Source organism: Schistocerca piceifrons, chromosome 4 (genome assembly GCF_021461385.2).
Source record: "Schistocerca piceifrons isolate TAMUIC-IGC-003096 chromosome 4, iqSchPice1.1, whole genome shotgun sequence".
Lineage (NCBI taxonomy): Eukaryota > Metazoa > Arthropoda > Insecta > Orthoptera > Acrididae > Schistocerca > Schistocerca piceifrons.
Genome location: NC_060141.1, coordinates 80395622 through 80418774, shown reverse-complemented (window position 1 = coordinate 80418774; position 23153 = coordinate 80395622). Strand labels below are relative to the sequence as shown.

The window sequence follows — 23153 nt, the reverse complement described above, 5'->3', positions numbered from 1 at the left end:
GGTGGCAGAAATGTTGCAGTATGTCACGCCAGTCCAATCGACTTCTTTATCCGCCTAAACACCGTGGACGAGCGCTGGATGTACCGCAGAGCCTGGTTAAAGGAGCAAAGCAAGCAGTAGAATAACTTGGATTCACCACCATCACAGAAAAACGAAGACCTAACCATGTGACGAAATTAGGCCAGATTGTCTAGACACAATGTTGCTGTCCGCTGTCCTGCTCCACGACGACGCCCTAGTTCATTTTGCGATGCATACAGCGGATGAGCTGCTTGTTCGGGATGTCAAATTTTGCCTCACCCACCGTATTCACCTGATATGGGGGCCAGTGATGTTTTCCACTTCCCTGGGGTGCAAAAACTATTGCATGGTACAATTTCAAGAATGACGACCAGGTGGAATGTTTCCTGAACAACCATATTGCAGACTATATAGCAACCAAGTTCTCGGACAAGTCATTCATCATTGGGAAAAAGAAGTCATGCATTGAATTGTAAATATGTAAAGTAAGGAATTACACCATCAGCAGATTTCATAGGCCCAGTCTCATTTTTCGAGGTAATCATTAAACTCGTTTTTGTTATTATATGCCTTCGTATCAACCAACCAGGATCGACTAACAAATTAGTCTTCTTTCTTTGATGTTTTTTACCTCCCTAGTATTCTTCCATCTGCTACTCGTGTTTACTTTTACCTTCTTATGCCCATGTTGTCACCAGCGGAAAGAAACGACCACTCGAATGCGCTATTGTTGGCAGTGTAGCTTTGTTTAGACTGCCTCAAGGTCTGGCGTTCACCTTTCCTGCTAGTCGCAGTCCAGCACACTCTCGCTTCGAGTTAACTTCTGCATTGATTTGGTTAGATATGACATTATCCACTGGGTGGCTACCTCATCAACCTCATAAAAACTTCAACTGATCTAGGAGAAAAGAAACCTTTCTAAGATTAAAATACTAAGTTTAGAAGTCTTTGTAAGCAGAAGAAATAAGAAAACGAAAACATGGGCATAAGACGTTAAAAGTAAACACAAGGAGGAGATTGTGCCGTTTCGCTGTCTGACGGAATCATCCTGTTGCATGGTAACGCCCGCTCCCACACAGCCAATCTGATGAAGGCTGTGCGCCGGCCGAGGTGACCGAGCGCTTCTAGGCGCTGCAGTCTGGAACCGCGCGACCACTACCGTCGCAGGTTCGAATCCTGCCTCGGGCATGGATGTGTGTGATGTCCTTAGGTTACTTAGGTTTAAGTAGTTCTAAGTTCTAGGGGACTGATGACCTCAGAAGTTAAGTCCCATAGCGCTCAGAGCCATTTGAACCATTTTGATGAAGGCTGTGTTTCAGTGATATGCACGAGAAACACTGCAACATCCTCCGTGCAGCCCCGACCTATCGCGTAATTTTTACATCTTCGGCGACCTGAAAAAAGACATGCGTGGGCATAGGTTTCAATCGGAAGTTCAAGAGTGGATGCTGTTGTGGATTCGTCAGCGGCCGACTCCATTCTACGAAACGAATTGATCGTCTCGTCTTTCAGTGGGAGAAACGTCTTAAAGCGTGTGAGATTACTTTTGTAAGCAACCAAGGTCCCAATGCAGTGGGCGTTCGGTTTTCATTTGACCGCCTTTTGTATGTAAACGATCCTTTGTCTAGTATACAACAAGAAAAATTAGTTCTTTTTGCAGATCTGGTTAATCCAAGCGTACATACAGTAGCAGAAGAAATGGTAAACAATGTTCTTAAAAGTATCAGCGACTTTTTTTTTTGCGAGTCTCACCGTCAGTTTTAAGAATATGTGTCACATGTTCAGGAAATAATAAACACGATGAAAATTTTAAAATTCTTAGGTGACTATATTGATGAGAATTTGAACTGGGAAAAGCATTTTGGAACTCCTGAAACAAATTGATTCAGCCACATCTGCACTTAGAATTATTGTAAGCTTTGGGGAGATACAAACCAGTAACTTGATATGTTTTGCATATTTTCACTGATTGATGTCATATGGAATAACGTTCTGGGGCATTTCATCTTTCAGAAAGGAAGTCTTCAATGCTCAAAGAGTAATATGTGGGGCTCACCCATTATCTTGGAGACATTGTTTTAGAGAGTTGGGCAGTCTGACTACTGCTTCACAGTACATTTACTGGCTCATGAAGTTTGTTGTAAATAATCCTCTGCAGTTCGCGAGGAACTATGGTGCACATAATTACAATACCAGAAGTAAAAATGATATTCATTACTCAACATTAAGGTTGCCTTTAGCATAAAAGGAGGTGCATAATGCTGCAACTAAAATTACTGCTACCTTACCCAATGGTATAAAATGTCTGACTGACAGCAAAGTACAATTTGAAAACAAACTGGTAAAGTTTCTCCTTGACAACTCCTCCTATTCCATAGAAGAATTTTACTACTGTAACGTGTGAAGGGTGGTGAGTAGGAACTGTTAACTTGCATCTGTATATTGAATAATACAACAAATGACAAGGAACTTATGAATTTTCAGCATGTAGCCACATTTACAAAATAATTTGCAATGTGAACGTAAAAGGACTAGTTCCACATCATTACGATTTATTATGCAAATGGCCTACGGAATATTAAACCACATAACGAACTGACAAACTAACTTCGATGACTTTTTTAAAGTTCTTTCCTTATTTCTGCAATCCATGCCAATGCGAATTTCTGTCTTGCAGAAATACAGGAATATTTGTTTAGTTAACATGTTCTCAGGCCGTCCAAAGATCAATCTTAAATTTTCGCTTTCCCATTATTTCTGCTATTTTCTCTATTTAGTAATATCCCGGTTAACCGAACATGGATCAACTGGAATACGGGCTATCCGGAACGCTTCAGAAAATTCTAAATAAACAAAATTAAGAAAAACGTGCACTGCACTTAAGTAACTCGAAGCGAGAGTGTGCTGGACTGCGACTAGCAGGAAAGGTGAACACCAGACCTTGAGGCAGTCTAAACAAAGCTACACTGCCAACAATAGCGCATTCGAGTGATCGTTTCGTTCCGTTGGTTTGTTTTTTTCTGCTATGGCGACTAAGAGAAAGGTGTTGTGATAAATTACCTGTTATGAATGATGTTGACAAAGGAAGTTGAAAACTGTTGCTGCTAATTACGGAGTGAGTGTTTCAGAATAGGTAAAGTCGAAATTTTTTGCGCAAGCTGTGAAAAATCCTCGCAGAAAAACACGGAAACAGCCGACTTTAGCAAGAGATAAAGATCTGCCTCTGGCTGGCTCATATACGGCATTGAGCAGTTGAATGTAAATGGAATGAAGTTATCTTGATGTTTTCGAAAGAGAAAATTAAAATTACACCAAGGCTACACCAAGGACCAAATTTACAATGCCAATGAAACTGGAGTTTATTTCACGATTTTGCCTGCAAAATCCTTAGTTTCCTCAAAAGAATGTCTGTTTTTGTGTATAATGAAGTCGGGAAAAACTCGAACCTTAGAGCACGTTGCCCAAAATGCACTTACCAGTTTTGTATAGGGCTCAAAAAAGTTCTTGGATGTCTTGTGAACTCTTTGCGAGCGGTTCAGTGACCAGTTCGTACCGAAAGTTGAACACACTTTAACTGAAAAAGGTCAACTTAAAAAGCTATTTTATTAATTGGCAATGCATCTACGCGTCCTTGTTAGTTAAGAAATGACGATATTATTGTGCGTTTTCTTCCCCGAAACGTTACCAGTCTAAATCAGTCACTGGACCAGGCCTTCACAGCAGCTTTTAAACGGCACTATTCCCGGCGGGGTCAGGGATTTTCTCTGCCTCGTGATGACTGGGTGTTGTGTGATGTCCTTAGGTTAGTTAGGTTTAAGTAGTTCTAAGTTCTAGGGGACTGATGACCATAGATGTTAAGTCCCATAGTGCTCAGAGCCATTTGAACCATTTAAACGGCACTACAGTGTGAGAACCAGCCTGCAAGATAGTGGCAGGCAAAACAAAAACACGAATACTGTGCTGAATGCAGCGCATGTGAACCACCTTATTTATTGATGTGCGCAAGCCTGGGATAATGTGAAACCAGAAACTCTTCGAAGGAGATGGAGAAAACTATACGATGCGCTTGAAGAAGTCGAATCAGAAAATTTTGAAGACTTGACAGATATGACAAAATTCCCAGATGCGAAATAGATGAATGGGTTGTCGTGAACGATTCGCAAGAAATTATGATGCCAGGAATTGTAGAAACAGTGTTGCAGTTAAATGCTGACCCGATCACAGATCCCGAAGTAGATGACAGAGTGACTACTGACAACGGTTTTCGAGCACTTGAGGTAAGTTAATATTACGAATTTATCTTTCAAAAACCTACTGGGAGTAGTGTAATACAGAACTGACAGTACATGCGTTGTTGTTGTTATACGTTGCCCTCAGACTTGTTGAACAATGCAGTGAGAAAACGCCAGCTGGCGTCCTTCTAATGAAACTATGACGGGGGACTTTGCTGCTCGAAAACGAGTGGAGTGAAAAGAAACAAACAAGGATTACTGAGATTTTTGAACGAGCAGTTCATAACCTACCATCTAAAAAGTACAGTATACTGAACAATAATGTACTGGAGTCCTAAAAATGTAATTTTAAACTTTAATAAACTATTTAAGCGTAACCTACAATGAGATCCTTGAATTCGTTTAGACCTTCAAAACTTTTCAAAAATATATGATGTAATTACAATACAAAATAGTGTATTTTGTAGGGAGCACATTGTGCTCATGTGGAAGCGATCTAGATGCTTGTAAAACAATAAACTGGTAGCCAAGATCGCAAAAATTCTTTTTATTCCATTATTACCGGTTTCGGGAAAACTAAAGCCGCCATCATCGGATCTTAGGACACATACAGGTTACAACATCAAGGCAAACAATGGTGATATTAATAACAGCCTATAACACGCAGGCCTTACAAAATTGTCGTAAGTAGCACATAGGCGTCCAAGAGAGATGACATTATGAATGTTAAGTGTGTCCATCACATACAAGCGCAAGCTAGGTACACTTAATATAAATTTATACATTAAGACCACCGAGTGCTGACTGCTGTTTTACACATGACGCCGAAATGTATTACAGACATTACGAAACAGTGACATAACAGTATTATTACATTTTAGTTACTAACATAAAAGATATCAAAACTAGCAAGTACAAAGGCAATAGGCAGTGAAGTAAATCTGTTTAACCAATATCTGTGTAACTAGAAAATGACAAAATAATAGCCGCTACTTTTTTTAGATGGTTTAGAGGCTTTGAATAATTACGAAACCGACAAGTGGTCTCCTAATCTGTACTACTGGATTTTGTAAAGAAATACAATTTCAAATTGGAAGTCTAAAACACGAAAATCTTCAATGCAAATAACTGTTGAAACATAAAATTTTTTGGAGTCGCATTCGGGAGGACGAGGTTCAATCCCGCGTCCGGCCATCCTGATTTAGGTTTTCCGTGATTTCCCTAAATCACTCCAGGCAAATGCCGGGATGGTTCCTTTGAAAGGGCACGGCCGACTTCCTTCTCCGTCCTTCCCTAATCCGATGAGACCGATGACCTCGCTGTTTGGTCTCTTCCCCCAAACCAACCAACCAACCAACCATAAATTTTATGGAAAAAGTAAAGTGTATGTTGAAAAGTGGAGAATGAGGGCTTTCAAATAACTGTGTCAATTTTAAAACAAAAAATTTGTAGCAGTAGGACATGTGGGCACGCTGGAAAGTAAAGCATCCGCATTTTTTAATGTCGTAATGGATGCAGGTGATCAGATAGGATGCTTACGTACGTGTCACCTGTCAGAGTCGGACGTTTTAGCGGACCCATATTACTCCAATTTCACACGCCACACACCTTTACAGAGCTTCAACCAGCTTGGACAGTCCCCTACTGACATGCAGGGTCCATGAATCATAAGATTGTCTCCATACCTGTACATGACCATCCACTCGAAACAAATTGAAACGAGACTCGTCTGACCAGGCAACACGTTTCCAGTGATCGACAGGCCGATGTCAGTGTTCATTGACCCAGGCCAGGCGTAAAGCTTTGTGTCGTGAAGTCATTAAGGGTACACGAGTGGGCCTTTGGCCCCAAACGCCCATATCGATGATGTTTCGTTGAATGGTTCACATGCTGACACTTGTTGACAGCCCAGCATTAAAATCTGTAGCAATTTGTGGATGGGTAGGACATCTGTCACGTTAAACGATTCTCTTCAGTCGTCTTTGGTGCAGTTCTTGCAGGACCTTTTTCCGGCCACAGCGATGTCGGATATTTGATGTTTTACCGGATTCCTGATATGCTCGGTACGCTCGTGAAATGATCGTACGGAGAAATCTCCATCGCTAACTCGGTAATGCTGTGTCCAATCGCTCGTGCGCCGACTGTAACACCACGTACAACTCACTTAAATCTTGGTAACCTGCCAGTGTTGCAGCAGTAACCGATCTAGCAACTGCGCCAGACACTTTTTATATTATATAGGCGTTGACGATCGCAGCGCCGTATTTTTTGCCTATTTACATATCTCTGTATTTGAATACGAGTGCCTATACCAGTATCTTTGGCGCTTCAGTGTATTGGGACATAAAGAATAAAAACGTAGAATGTTATTAGCGTTTGTTTTATTTAAAAAGCTTTAAAAGTTTTCACATTAGGAATTCGAAGGCATTACTTTTCACCACGCTCTCGTATTTGACTGCACTTGGTCTTAAGTTCATTTTGATTATTTCTTTAAATAAAATTTTTCCAGATGAATCACATATACTATTGTCATCGGTAACCGCCGGTCGGAGTGGCCGAGCGGTTCTAGGTGCTACGGTCTGGAACCACGCGACCGCTACGGTCGCAGGTTCGAATCCTGCCTCTGGCATGGATGTGTGTGATGTCCTTAGGTTGGTTAGTCTCTGAGCACTATGGGACTTAACATCTATGGTCATCAATCCCCTAGAACTTAGAACTACTTAAACCTAACTAACCTAAGGACATCACACAACACCCAGCCATCACGAGGCAGAGAAAATCCCTGACCCCGCCGGGAATCGAACCCGGGAACCCGGGCGTGGGAAGCGAGAACGCTAGCGCACGACCACGAGAAAGTCCCATAGTGCTCACAGCCATTTGAACCATTCTTTTCATCGGTAACCGATGAATTGCACAGTGAAGGAAGTTTTCTAAAATATGGCACGAATAATAATGTAGCTGCTTTATGTATTTACGGTGTATGCTTTACGTGTATAATGGAAAAAAGTAAAGAAAGGAACACGGTTGTATTTATAACAGAAATTTATCCGCCCAAATTACATAAAAATACACAATGATTACCATTTTCACCGTACTTAGATCGCCACCTTCAGATCATTTAGATAGAAAAAATTTACAGGGGTAGTCCATTTCGTCGACTGTTCACGAATTGGATTGGCCATGTAGAAATTTTTTCTGTACGAAAGGTCTGAAGATGGCGATTTAATTTTGCTGAAACTGGTAACCATTGTGTATTTTTATGTGATCTGGGCGAATAAATTTCTCTAGTAAGAACAACCGTGGTTAGATCCTGTGCTCGCCTCCAATACAGCTGTCTATGTCAGGTAATCATATTATTTAAGGAGTAGAATTGCTGCTATGAGCTGCCCAACTTGCTGCGCCCCAAGTTCTTTATTTTGGACTGTTTTTGTTCATTGATTTCGTCCATATCATCCTCATCATCTTCATCATCGTCGTCGTCGTCATCATGATCAAATACTAAATAAGGATGTTTGGTTATATGGAAGAGGTAGGCCTTAAGACCCTAACCTAGTCAGGTAAAATATATGCACAAACAAGTAGATAAATACATGTGATGTATTCACTTGCTAGGAGGCCTTTCAGTATGATGGGCCGCGGAGTACTGCAGCAGCAGCGTTGCGAGATGACTCAGTTAACAGCGGCCCAGGGAGCGGCCTCAAACAGAGCGTGGTGCGCGTAGCAGGCGGTTAACGGTAGCAGCGTGGGAAGCCCGTGGCAGCGCCACGGTCCGACCGTGATTAACGTCCGCCGTTAGCATAGGCGAGCGCGCCCGTGACGCAATGGCCCGGCTCGGCCCACCTCAGGGCCACAGCCACGGTGGACTGCCGTCCCAATCTGCTATCCGCACTCTGCGCAAACCCTTTCCGTACTCACGTCCTAGTGAGTGGCGAAAATTGTGACGTACACTTTTCGCCATGGCAACCAGTCGACTCCTCCTCAAACGGACCCTACAAGACAACGACATCACCGAAGGACTCTGCCTGTACTCCACAAACAATTTATAGCTACAGTTTCTGGCTGAAACAGCGCCCATACCGCATTTACACCTGCGCAGAATCCCAGATACATCCAACAGCGCACAGGAAAGTCCATCGCATTCTTCGCGCGTTAATGAAGACTGACTGAAGCTGTTCGAGAATGGGAGTACTGTCTTGCTCGACGTACTGATACCTACCCCACAGCAACACAAACAGGAGCAAATTACCTAACAGCATAAATCTGTGTTACTTCGGCATCGGAGGAGACAAAATAAGTAACTTAGGTGCATCCATTTTTCTTGCTGTGTTGGATTGCGGAACAGCAGTCGATATGTACGTAATAAATATCAAAGAGCCGTCAGCTGGAAGTTCTGTGGTGTCACCGCCAGACACCACACTTGCTAGGTGGTAGCCTTTAAATCGGCCGCGGTCCGTTAGTATACGTAGGACCCGCGTGTCGCCACTATCAGTGATTGCAGACCGAGCTCCGCCACACGGCAGGTCTAGTCTAGAGAGACTCCCTAGCACTCGCCCCAGTTGTACAGTCGACTTTGCTAGCGATTGTTCACTGTCTACATACGCTCTCATTTGCAGAGACGACAGTTTAGTATAGCCTTCAGCTGCGTCATTTGCTACGACCTAGCAAGGCGCCATATTCACTTACTATAATTACTGTCTTCAAGAATGTATTCTGAACAGATAATATTATGAATCATGTACCGCCAAGAGCGACGTTCATCATTAATGGATTAAAGTTAAGTATCAAACTAATTACGTCCGCTTTCTGAATTCTCATCCCTTGTGATGTTCCAGACATCACGTGAGTATAGTTCTTTCCTCCTCACGCCAGCCTGCGTGAGCTAAAACGCGTGCATTACGGCCTCCACTCGTAACACGGTGTTGGCTCTTCTGCTAACACAAAAAGTTCCTCTCCAATTTACGAGGTTTGCCCAGAAAGTAATGCACCGCATTTTTTTTTCTCTCACCCGAAAACAATGCAACGAATGCGAAACGTTGTTGCAAGCGTCTGTGGGAAAATTCACAAACGCTTGTGCAAAGTCTATGGAGCATCTGCTGTCCACAGAAATACAGTTAGTCGCTGGGCGCGGAGGATAAGGTCATCAGAAGGCGGTTCGGGGGAGCTCCACGATTTGCAGCGGTCGGGGAAACCATCCACGGCTGTCACACCAGACAGCCCTGATCTAGCCCCGTCGGACTTCCACTTGTTTGGGCCATTAAAAATTGCCATTCGTGGAGGACATTTTGCTAACGGTGAGCAGGTGATTCACACAATGAAGCGCTTGCTCCGCCGCTAAGACAAGGATTGGTACCGACAGGGCATACACGCCCTTGTTTCGCGCTGGAGGAAGGCCATAGAACGGGATGGAGATTACATGGAAAAACAGGGTGTGTAGATAAAACACCATTCTTTCATGTGTGTAATTTTTATTACGTTCAATAATGAACTGCTGAAGAAAAAATGCGGTGCATTATTTTCTGGGCAACCGTCGTATTTTACAAGCGATCAGTTTCTGCGATATAACACTTCATCAGGCCCGCTATTCTAGACAATTACAGAATTATACAATGAGGGCTTTCACGACCGGATGTTTCAGCTGCTGAGAATTCTTCCGGGTTGTATGGCCGTGGTCCATGGAACTCTTCAATCACTGACGTTTCGTCTAAAGCTACGTTGGGCATCTTCGGAGGTGCTCCTGGTTGTGTTGAGTCTTGCCGACTGACGAGTCGGACGTCGAAGAGCGGCCTAAATACCGTGGAAAGTGGGCGTGGTCTGGATTTCACGTGATAGCAGACATAAACCGTGTCAAAAGATAAAATAGAACTATCGATCACAATACGACAAAGATAAAAACTTCTCATCGACTCTGTAGCGCCACTGTCCATATATCGCTGAGTTACATGGCTGCTTCTTTTCTGTTAAAATTATCCCCATGGTTCGAATTTTAACTTATTTGTTAAACGACTCGACAGTTCTCTCATATGAAAACCAAATCACAATTACAAAACTTCACCACATGATCAAAAACTGAATATTATTGTGTTTTCCCTGCTCTTTACATGCGCTTAAGTTTTCAAACGCTGTTCACACACGTCACGTTTAAAATTATATTTTCTAGTTAATGTGACCACACACTTTTTATTTTATTAGATTCAATGTTTTTATCTTCGTACTGTCTAGCTACGATCCTTATTGTTTAAACTTTTGCAGTTTCATCATCTTACATAATGATGAAGTAAGTCTGCTTCAGACGCCAACGTTAGTTTACTCTCAAAAACGTCACAGCCATGACGTTTGTGTGATCTGCATGTTGTACACGCTTTGTATCTCTCCGTGTAACCTCATCCTCCTACACCTCGTACTGTGGACATACGGTGATATCTTCACTACTAGCAATGCTTCCCAAAAAAGTAGATTGTCTGTTCGCAAAGTGATGCATTTTATCCTCTGTTGTCCGTTTCTCAGACTCAGACTAAGACAAATGTGAAACTATATATAATGCATCCCAAAATCTAAACAACTGCTACAATCAGTTCTTATTAACGCTATTTTCGTATTTCGTGTAAAACTTTTAAAAAGATGTTGCCCCTTTCACTGCAGTCGAATGCTCTATCCAGTGCGCCGCAGAACGCCTGACATGTAGTATCTCCATTGAGTGCCTCCTACACAGGAAATCGGCACTGGGTTTTCCCAAGAATAATAACGTTGTACTTTGGGTCGTAGTTCATGACTGATAATCTAGTTGTAATATACAGATCCATTTGCAAAATTTCTACAATTTCTTAATTTTGAGAGAGGTTAATGATGTCGCAATGAGCAGGGAAAAGACTGTTCGTCGTTGCACATATCTCCGCTCTAAATGGGTGGAGCAGAAAGGGCTTCCTCTATCAGCGTTAACAAAAATCCTTTCTATTGTCAGTTAATAGTTTTAATTGCGTTTCTCATCACTAAATAGCTAAACTGTTGGCAGTATTTGTACGTAAAAACCTCGTAACATGGGCTGACGCTCCTATTGCACAAGCGCAGCTTCGTCTTACTCCTACCATGTGACGTCACCATAGCATCAACCAATAACGTAGGGCTTTCGATCACCTGACCAGATCTTGATATTTAATGATTTTTAAGCTTTAATTACATAAAAATAACATATTTAGTGAGAATACTGACCGTAAATGCTGTTCAAATGTTACAATCGATCAGAATAACAACAATCCGAGCCATATTTTTAACGTAAGAAAATAGCCTACTGCTTCCAGAAAGGTACTGCGTAGCTCTGTTGTATTCGCCTGTGGGTACCTGTGAGCCACAATTTGTGGGTAGGTGTCATCAGCTGGTGGCCACAACGAGACTGATCTTGAACGTATTTTGTCTCACGACAGCGACTAAACGTTCGAACTGCGTCGTTGTGGAGACTGCCTATGCAGCCGGCGACTTCCCCGCTGCCATAAAGTGTCTAAGCGCACACGTATTGCAATTACACTTCAACCCATGTTGAGGTGACTGAATAGCGTGCAAAAGCCACAGATTGGAGAGGCAACACGTACTACTGAATTGCATGAGGGATATGTTGAGCTGTGCTGCTACGATCAGGATTGTCTTCATATTCTGACAGCAGTGATACTCGCGCTTGGCTACAATGCCCGTATACCGGTGCGGGAAGAAAATTCTGACTAGTATGACTGACCACAAGTTGTCGTCCAGCATTGAGACTAATACGAGGGCTATTCGGAAAGTAAGGTCCGATCGGTCGCGAAATGGAAACGACTATGACAATCCGATAAAGCTTTGCACAGATGTGTTGGGTAGTGTCTCTAGTATAACCCCAGTTACCATCACGTCGCTCTTCCCATTTCTGAGCTCCCAGTGAGTGCGTAAAGATGTCTAGAAAATAGTGTCTGCCGCCAAGTACGAGGGCCTGGTGAGAAATTTCGCCTGAAGCTATGCAGCTAACATTACATAACTGTCGTGCTGTTTCTTCTTCAAGACCATTCTCCGCCGCATTCTGCAGGGGCAATGAAGATGCTCCTGCATCGTTTTCAATTGGAAATGTTTGACTACCCACAATACAGCCCGTAATTGTCTTCCTCTGAGTTTCATCTCTGCTCACATGAACCGCTGGCTATGAAGACAACATTTTGGCACAAGACAACGAGCCGTAGGCCAGCGAAGAGAATTGGCGGAAAGCACTGGCGGCTGCCTTCTATAGCGAGGGTATTGGAAAGTTGGTACAACGCTACGATACACGTCTAAGTCGGATCGGCGACTATGGAGATAAGTAGCTGCAAGGTGTATCTAACTGTTGCAAATAAAACATTTTAGATTTTTACCGTGGTTTCCATTTCCCGACCTATCGGACCTTACTTTCCGAATAGCCCTCGTACATCTACCACATGCCGTCCTGCTACACATAGGTAGGTGACTTGGCTTTCGACCATGTTCACGGCTGTTCTACCCATGAAGTGGTGCTTCCAGTAAACCCTGTACATGTTGGTGAGTGAAAATCCAAGAGCATGTACGACTTCGCATGTGGGATCGATTATCTGGGCACTACCAAAAGTAATGTTTTGTCCTTTCTATGTGCGACTAACGGCCAGTCCCGTGATCTTACCTCGTCCAATTCATGTGCCGTTACAGATGCGATGCAATGTGAACACTATTTCTCCAACACTGAATCTTCTTTGAAGTCAGTCGTTCATCGACGCGAAATGTCCACTGGAGTCTCTCTCGTCCTTAGTGGTCAACAAGAAGCTATGCGCTTACCCTCTCCTTCTCTACACAAATGTAAGGGAACAACTCAGTTTAGAACTGTACTTCCATTTTTGAAGTTCTTTTATCGGTATTTCGATGAGTCCGATTTGAGTTTTATAACACGTAAAATTTAATTCGTGCGGGAAACGAGTCTAAAGTAGGAGAATGTGTTATTAAAAGGGGCTAACTGCGATGAATCAGTTTCTACCCAAGCTCTAGTACGATCCGTACGTGCGGAATTTCCTGATTGTTTCGTTGTTGGTACCCCTTCAAGCAAGAAGGAAATAATTACATGGTAAACCGTAATCAGCTATTATTTTTCACTTAATTAACTAACACTCGGACGGATTAACCAGTTTTGAGTAATATGGCAAACCACTAACCATTGTTAAGTGCATTCTTGAATTATGCTTTCGATGATAACTTACACTGCAAAGAAATGCTGGCTTTGCAGCTCAACGGACAAGAATTCCGAAGATAAAAGACACAGTAAATGCTTCATGGGAGGTCAGGCACGCAGACACTTGCGTTTGCTGTGCTGCAAATGTGTAAGTAAATAGCTGTGCTTTGCGTGAGTCACCACTTCTTTGCTTCCATCCAGTCCGTACAGGAACTGACCATGTTGGGCAAATCAATTAACACGGAGAGGGTTGTAGGCTACCGAGGCTTCACGCCTTCTGTGTTTGAGGCTGAGGTTTATTTGCTTAGTATCTTTTCGTATCTTTCTTAAATTCTTAGGTACGATTTCAGCCGCACGAGCGTTACATCAAGTTCTGTGTTCTAGACAAGTTAACGCAGCATCTTTTTTGTGTGTGCTACTGTATACCTCTCACGCAGGAAACGCATTGCGTCAATCGGCATATGTACGCCTCTTTTATGGAATGTTACCGCCAGAAGGTAAACGGCCGCGGCTCGCCAGCTTATAAGCATAGCCATGCCGAGGTCACGGGAGTTGAGAAATAGCGAATGCTCACAAGAAGAATGGGCAACTACAACCCCGCTGGAATAAGACGGAGGCAGGATAAGAAAGGCTATCTATATAGGTGCAGCTCTTGACAAAGTAGTTGATAATCTACAGTTCTTCTCCCATGACGTCTGGCGTTTCCTGAAGCAGTGAAACATCAGCTTTATTCTCCAATAACGCTCCATTTAGTCTGTCACTATGCAATAGGGGAGACTGGGGTAAAGTGGCTACTGAAAGCGAATTTGAACTTTCACCAAGCGATGATTATTGATAAAAGCTTGCTGCTTAAAAGATCTGAGACTACCTAATGTAAGGTATCACATCGTATATATTTAAGTGAAAAAGAAAATATCAGGGAAAAATATCTATTTTCCTGGAAGCCTGCCGGCCGGTGTGGCAGAGCGGTTCTAGGCGCTTCAGTCTGGAACCGCGCGATCGCTACGGTCGTAGGTTCAAATCCTGCCTCGGGCATGGATGTGTGTGATGTCCTTAGGTTAGTTAGGTTTTAGTAGTTCTAAGTTCTAGGGAACTGATGACCTCAGATGTCAAGTCCCATAGTGCTCAGAGCCTGAAAGCTTACATAGTTACCAGTTTTCCCTAACTAAGGGGGCAATGTGGCCGGAGCCATCTCAACGGGATCCCAAGATGTTTGTCCTGCTTTTTGAACGTTTTCTGGGCATTTTTATGCAATAGTGTCTGAAATGGCACCAAGCGGCTGCAGCAGGTCATTTACAATCGGGTTTTTCTGTTAGGCGACATATAATAGAACAGATACTGTTTAAAATGTAGCTAAACAGTTTCTAGAAAACAGAACACATCGTGTCATTCTGAAAGGAGATAAGTCTTCAGTTGCAAAACTAACTTCGGGCGTGCCCCAGGGGAGTGTTATAGCAAAATCACTTTTCACTCATTCACACACACACACACACACACACACACACACACACACACACACGCTAGAAAATTATAGCGAGGTGTAGGAAGACTCGCAGGGGATCGACTTTGGCGCAGGGAATGGCAGTTGATCCTTAACATAAGCAAATCCAACGTATTGCGAATACGTAGATTGAAAGACCCTTTACTGTATGATTACAGAATTTTAGAACAGTCACTGGAAGCAGTTACTTCCGAAAAATGTCAAGGAATATACGCACGGAGCAATTTGAAGTTGGAACGACCACATAAATTTAATCTCGAGGAAGGCAGATGCTAGACAGATTCCTTAGAAGAATCCTCAGGAAATGTAGTCCATCAACAAAGGTACTAGCATACGAAACAGTCGTTCGACCAATACTTACATATTGCTCCTCTGTCTACGATCCGTACCACATCTGACTGACAGAGGAAATAGATAAGATCCAAAGAAGAGCGGCGCGTTTCCTTACAGGTTCATCTAGAAACCCCCAAAGCGTCACGAATGATCGAACCAACAGCAGTGGCAGACGCTGCAAGAGGCGTTATGCATCGCGGTTTGGATTATTGTTACAGTCCCGAGGGCCTACGTTCCTTGAAGAGTCAGCAATATATTGCTTTCTCCTTCATACATTTCGCGAAAAGACCATGAAGATAAAATGTGAGAGATTCGACCAGCAATCTTCCTTTCTGCGGATTATGCGCGACTGGGACGGAAAAAAGGGGGAGGGGGGGGGCTGCCGGGGGATGACAGTGGCACACAAAGTACGCTCCGCTTCATACCGCATGGTAGTTTACGGAATGTAGACAGAGATGAAATAATAAATTCAAAATCGTGACGAAGGCATAGAACGAAGGATGATAGTTCTGTACATAAAAGGGTTTAGAAGTCAATACCGTGGGTACAACCACAACGGAGGGGTATTTGTTGAGAGGCCAGACAAACGCGGGGCTCCTGAAGAGGGGCAGTAGCCTTTTCAGTGGTTGCAGGGGCAACAGTCTGGATGACAGACTGATCTGGCCTTGTAACATCGACCAAACTGGTTTTGCTGTGCTAGTACTGCGAACGGGTGAAATCAAGTGTAAACTACAGCCGTAACGTTCCAGAGGGCATGGAGCTCGACTGCATGGTTAAACGATGATGGTATCCTCTTGCGTAAAATATTCCGGAGGTCAAATAGTCCCCGATTCGGATCTCCGAGCGTTCTGCGGATCGGAGTGTGGAATGTCATATCCCTTAATCGAGCTGGTAGATTAGAAAACTTAAAAAGGGAAATGAATAGATTAAAGTTAGATATAGTGGGAAGTTCGGCGGCAGGAGGAACAAGATTTCTGGTCAGGTGAAAGCAGGGCTGTAAATACAAAATGAAATAGGGGTAATGCAGGAATAGGTATAATGAGTAAAGAAATACGAACGCGGATAAAATGCCATGAACACCATAGTGAACGACTTATTGTAGCCAAAGTACACACGAAGCCTACACCCACCACAATAATACAAGTTTGTATGCCAACTAGATCTGCAGATGAGGAAGACATGATGAGATGAAAGAAATAGTCAAGGGATCCGAAAATTTAATAGTGATGGGGGACTGGAATTAGTAGAGAAAGGAAGCGAAGGAAAAGTAGTACGTGAATCTGGACTGGGGAAAGGACAGAGGAAACCGCTTGGTAAAATTCTGCACGGAACGTAACTTAATCGCAGTTAACACCTGGTTTAAGAACCATGAGAGAAGGTTGTATAACCGAAAGAGACCTGGAGGTTTCAGATTGATTATATAATGCTCAGGCAGAGATTTAAGACATATCCAGGGGCAGATGTGGACTCTGACCACAATTTATAGGTTATGAACTGCAGATTAAAACTGGAGAAACTACAAAGAGGCAGGAATCTAAGGAGATGGGACCTGTATAAACTGAAAGTACCAGATTTTGTAGAGGATTTTAGAGAGAGCGTTAGGGAACGACCGACAAGAACAGGGGAAAAGTAGCAGAAGAAGAATGGGCGGCTTTGAGAGATGAAATACTGAAGACAGCAGAGGATCAAGTAGGTAAAAAGACGGGGGCTAGTAGAAATCCTTGGTTAATGTTTCAAATGGCTCTGAGCACTATGGGACTTACCATCTGTGGTCTTCAGTCCCCTAGAACTTAGAACTACTTAAACCTAACTAACCTAAGGACATCACACACATCCATGCCCGAGGCAGGTTCGAACCTGCGACCGTAGCAGTCGCGTGGTTCCGGACTGAGCGCCTAGAACCGCTAGACCACCGCGCCCGGCTCCTTGGTTAACATAAGCGATATTGAATTTAATCGATGAAAAGAAAAATATAAAAATGCATTAAATGCACCACGGGAATACAAACGATTCAAACAAAAAGAGAGGGAGAGGGAGAGAGAGGGAGAGAGAGAGAGAGAGAGAGAGAGAGAGAGAGAGAGAGAGAGAGAGAGAGAGAGAGAGAGAGAGAGCGACAGGAAGCGCTAAACAGCTAAGCAGGAATGGCTAAAGGGCAAATGTAGAAGCATATATCACTAGGAGTAAGATATACACTGCCTAAAACATTAGAGAGACCTTCGGGGAAAAAGAGAACCACCTGCACGAATATCAAGAGCTCAGATGGAAAACCAGCTCTAAGCACAAGAAGGAAAAGCAGAAAGGTGGAAAGAGAATATAAAAGGTCTGTACATGGGCAATATTATGGAAAGGGAAGGGAACTTTGATGAAGATGAGAAGGGCGATGTGACACTACGCGGAGAATATGACAAAGTACTGAAAGACTTAAGTCGAAACAAGGCCCTGGAAGTAGATAATATCCCGTTACGACTACTGACAGCCTTGGGAGAGCCAGCGATGACAAAACTCTTCCATCTGGTGGGCAAGATGTATGATACAGGCGAAATACCGTCAGACTTCAAGAATAATATAATAATCCCAAGCCGAAACAAAGCAGGTGCTAACAGGTCTGAAAATTACTGAAATATTAGCTTAATAAGTCGCGGCTGCAAAATTCTAACACGAATCCTTTACACAAGAATTGAAAAATTGGTAGAAGCCGACCTCGGCGAAGATCAGTTTGGATTCCGGAGAAATGTAGGAACACACGAGGCAATATTGACCCTACGACTTCTCATAGAAGATAGGTTAAGGAAAGGCAAACCTACGCTTATAGCATATGCAGACTTAGAGAAAGCTTTTGACAATTTTGACTGGAATATTATACTTCAAATTCTAAGGGGTGGTAGGGGTAAAATACAGGGAGCGAAAGGCTATTTACAATTTGTTCAGAAACCAGGTGGCAGTTAATAACAGTCGAGGGGCACGAAAGGGAAGCAGTGGTAGAGAAGGGGGTGAAACAGGGGTGTAGACTATCGCCGATGTTAATCTGTATATGGAGCAAGAAGTAAAGGAAACAAAAGAAAAATTTGGATAAGGAATTAAAGCATAGGGAGAAGAGATAAAAACTCTGAGGTTTGCCGATGACATTTTAATTCTGTCAGAGACAGCAAAATACTTGGAAGAGCAGTTGAACTGAATGGACATTATCTTGAGAGGAGGATATAGGATGAAAATCAACAAAAGCAAAAACCGATGATAATAGAATGTAGTCGAAATAAATCACGTGATGCTGATGGAATTAGATTAGGAAATGAGGCACTTAAAGTAGTAAATGAGTTTTGCTAGTTGGGAAGCAAAATAACTGATGGTCGAAGTAGGGAGGACATATAATGTAGGCTAGCAACGGTAAGAAAAGCGTATCTGAAGACTTTTTTTTTGACATCGAGTGTAGATTTAAGTATCTGGAAGTCCTTTCTGAAAGTATTTATCTGGAGCGTAGTCATTTATGGAAGTGAAAGATGGACACTAAACAGTTAAGACAAGTGAAGAATAGAAGCTTTTGAAATGTGGTGCTACGAAGAATGCTGAAGATTAATTGGGTGGATCACGTAACTAATGAGAAGGTACTGAATAGAACTGGAGAGAAGAGAAATTTGTGGTACAACTTGACTAAAAGAAGGGATCTGTCGGTAAGACACATTCTGAGGTAACAAGGGATCACCAACTTAGTACTCGAGGGAAGCGTCGGGGAAGGAGGGAGTAAAAATCGTAGAGGGAGACCAAGAGATGAATACACTAAGCAGATTCAAAGGGATGTAGGTTGCAGTAGTTCCTCGGAGGTAAAGAGGCTTGCACAGGATAGAGTAGCATGGAGATTGGCATCAAACCAGCCACACAACAACATGGAAGTAACTAACTGTTATTGGCGTTAACACCTTGCGCACTTTTCCCGATCGGACGCCATGTTCCGGCGAACGACACGGGGATCAAGAACGATGCAGCGGAGAGGGCTGTGAGACGACGTCAGGCAATAGCACGCTGACTAGGACGTCACCACGACAGGGGGGGCGGCCTCTACACGAAGGAAATAAAAGCGATGCGCCGCCTGACCGCGGTCGCTCTAGTAGACCGGGACTGGAAGAGTCGCACTAGAAGATGCTTGACTTATGAACTTGTGTGATCTGTTACTAATTGCTTACATAGAAACAGTATACATGTCGCCAACTGCTTGCGGCACGTCCTTGTAAATCAAGGTTAAGGATTGTCAATTCAGTTACTATAATAAACTCCATTAATATGATTTGCTTGTATGCTGTCTAGCTATCCGAGAAAACAGCGTCGTAGGCACTCTATAAGACACGAGTGGGCAGGATACCACAATTAGTGGTTCATAGACGAAAATATCAAACCGGAAAAAAACATCAAACTACATTTTAGGCCAAACGGCGTTGCTTCAACTTTAAAATAGTAAAGAAGTATTACTCTACGTATCAGTGAGGTAACAAGAATAATATAAATGACATATCTTACATCCGACGACTGGAAATCACAAAAGTTTTTGCTAAAAAAATAACAGAAAAAGTTTTCTCCGTCACGCTCACAAACAACAGTAGTGGTTTAGAAATGGTTCAAATGGCTCTGAGCACTAAGGGACTCAACTGCTGTGGTCATCAGTCCCCTAGAACTTAGAACTACTTAAACCTAACTAACCTAAGGACATCACACACACCCACGCCCGAGGCAGGATTCGAACCTGCGACCGTAGCAGCAGCGCGGCTCCGGACTGGAGCCCCTAGAACCGCACGACCACCGCGGCCGGCGCATGCCAAGTAATCGCTAACATCCTCGGATTAAAAGCTGCTGGAACTAACATCCTCGGATTAAAAGCTGCTGTAAATACTTTTTGGGCCGCTATTACCTCTAGTTAATGTGCGAAACCAACAGAATATCAGGTAGCATTCAATTTTCGTTATGTATCGATATTTGCCGAAAAAATGGGACGGATATGTTCCGGAAAAGCCTCGGGAAGTAAAGGTGCGGGTGACGTCACAGATGGTTTTGTTATTTACCCCACATTACAGGACATTACAGAACATTTTTTTCTGATTTAATAAGCACAGAAACTACCGATTTATATACGAGCATATTTATTGCTACGTATCTCACAGCTATGCTACTAATGCACACGCACCAATGTAATAAACGGTTCGCAGTCTTTTTTTATTGTTCTTTGTTGGTTCGTTCTTCATTGTGTGGATTTCAAATAGGAAGTGATTTTTCTATGCCGCGGTCAGTTTAAACCAGTAAAGGAAAGGTTACTGTATGTGACTCACTTGTACGTCAAATGCACACGATGATTCCGCACGGCCGCATAAAACGGATGCCTTGTCATCTGCAAGTGTATCTGGTCAGTTTTCAGCACATTGGCCTCTCGTATGTTGGTGTCTGAGAATATCCATTTTACTTCTGTCTCAAACACGAAATTTCAAGACCGCAAGACCATGACATTGTATGTGTCATAAAAGCCTCTCTCGTTACGTATGTTCACCAAAAACTATCGCAACACCTGACAACACTTCTAAAATTTCGCTAAGAGAACTGGCAAAGTACTAAATAGAGAGCGTCACAACAAGCAGTCGTCTAAATGGTCTGATACAGTAGAGGAGAATAAAGTAACCATCAAACCTCGGAGGATATACAACCTAAGCCGAGATGGGCGGTTAGCGATTTGAAACGCGGTCTCCTGCGCCACCTGGCTCGGAGAGAAAGGAAAGACTCCCTGCGTTACAAAGCAACTGTTTATCGTGGCGTTCCAGATGAGTAGCAGCGGTCCCCGCTTTCTGCGCCACTCCAGCAGAAGATGGGAAGACAGCATGCCAGGTCATGGTCTGCATTGCCAGATCAACAAGAGGAGCACATCCACATCCGGTGGGCTACACCTTACGTGCCAAAGACCACGAAGATCAGCGCGAGCCGCGCGGGATTAGCCGCGCGGTCTGAGGCGCTGCAGTCGTGGACTGTGCAGCTGGTACCGGCGGAGGTTCGAGTCCTCCCTCGGGCATGTGTGTGTGTGTGTGTGTGTGTGTGTGTGTGTGTGTGTGTGTGTGTGTGTGTTTGTTTTTGTTTTAATTACAGTTAAGTAGTGTGTAATCTTAGGGACTGATGACCTCAGCAGTTAAGTCCCATAAGATTTCACACACATTTGAACATTTTTTTTGAAGACCAGCGTGAACATCTGCCAGAATTAAGTGGCCATGTTTTCCCAGCACGATGCCGAGTGCTCGGGGTGACATAGCGCTCCGCATACGGAGTCACTGTCTGCGACTGCTGGATGAGTAGACAGAACAGTAACAGTCATGAAACTTTATTACTTACGACTGACATATCATTAATGAAACGATAATTAAATCAAGACCCTAAGCTGTCGACAGGCGTTGATATACATCGACGGGGAGAGTTGTAAATGTGTGCCCCGACCGGGACTCGAACCCGGGATCTCCTGCTTACATGGCAGACGCTCTGTCCATCTGAGCCACCAACGGCACAGAGGATAGTGCGACTGTAGGGATTTACCCCTTGCACGCTTCCCGTGAGACCCACATTCCCAACTTAATGTCCACACACTACATTCGTAGTGCCCCTGCCCATTACACTCATTACTCGCGGCAGACAATCTTATCGAGTCCCGTAAGAATTCGGGCAATGTGTGAGCATCCAGCACAGAACAAGAAGGTCAATGGCCGGTTAGTCTTAACTATACTATCTCATTAATGTCAACATCTTTTTTTACCATTGCTAGTATCTTCTTTTCGATTACGTTTAACACTTTTAGTTATATAGTATCTTATCTTTCTCAATCTCACTCTCTCGTTACCCTCTACTTTTCTTCGCCCTCTAGATCACTTTCTTTTTCACTATTTCTTTTCCTTCTTTTTATTTATTTATTTATTTATTTATTTTAGATTTAGCCACCGTTGACCATACAGCCAGCAACAGTTATAACTGTAAAACTTTAATTGAAAGTAATGTGACAGGTGGTGTAGCTTTGCGGGTAGTAGAATACACTAACGAGATTACATAAGCTACAGATTCTATTCTTACAAATGGTCTCTTATGAAATATCTTTCTCAACATAGTTTTACTATACATATTACCTGCAATGATAAGTTCTTAATTTAAAAAGTATACGAAGGCACAATAACTTCAGTCTTCATATGCAAAAAAGTTCTTAATAACTGAAAAAATAAAAACAATAATTAAAAATACGGACATAGGTAAAACGCATTATTCTAACTAGGCTGTCTCCAGCACATTAGATGAGCCAAGCAGACAAAGTTCTAATCTGTTTAATGTTGTTGTTGTTGTTGTTGTTGTTGTTGTTGTTGTCTTCAGTCCTGAGACTGGTTTGATGCAGCTCTCCATTCTACTCTATCCTGTGCAAGCTGCATCATCTCCCAGTACTTACTGCAACCTACATCCTTCTGAATCTGCTTAGTGTATTCATCTCGTGGTCTCCCTCTACGATTTTTACCCTCCACGCTACCCTCCAATGCTAAATTTGTGACCCCTTTATGCCTCAGAACATGTCCTACCAACCGGTCCCTTCTTCTTGTCAAGTTGTGCCACAAACTCCTCCCCAATTCTGTTCAATACCTCCTCATTAGTTACGTGATCTACCCATCTAATCTTCAGCATCCTTCTGTAGCACCACATTTCGAAAGCTTCTATTCTCTTCTTGTCCGAACTATTTATCGTCCATGTTTCACTTCCATACATGGCTACACTCCATACAAATACTTTCAGAAACGACTTCCTGACACTTAAATCTATACTCGATGTTAACAAATTTCTCTTCTTCAGAAACGCTTTCCTTGCCATTGCCAGTCAATCTGTTTAATAG

The 23153-nt window shown here is 43.0% G+C and overlaps 1 protein-coding gene and 1 non-coding gene across 2 annotated transcripts in view; both read right to left on the bottom strand.

Annotated features, from left to right (window-relative positions):
- Positions 1–23153, bottom strand: part of LOC124796144 — a 399330-nt gene that overhangs the window by 48673 nt on the left and 327504 nt on the right. The window lies entirely within an intron of this gene.
- Positions 21722–21796, bottom strand: Trnat-ugu. The gene has a single exon. It is a non-coding gene; the product is annotated as a tRNA-Thr (tRNA).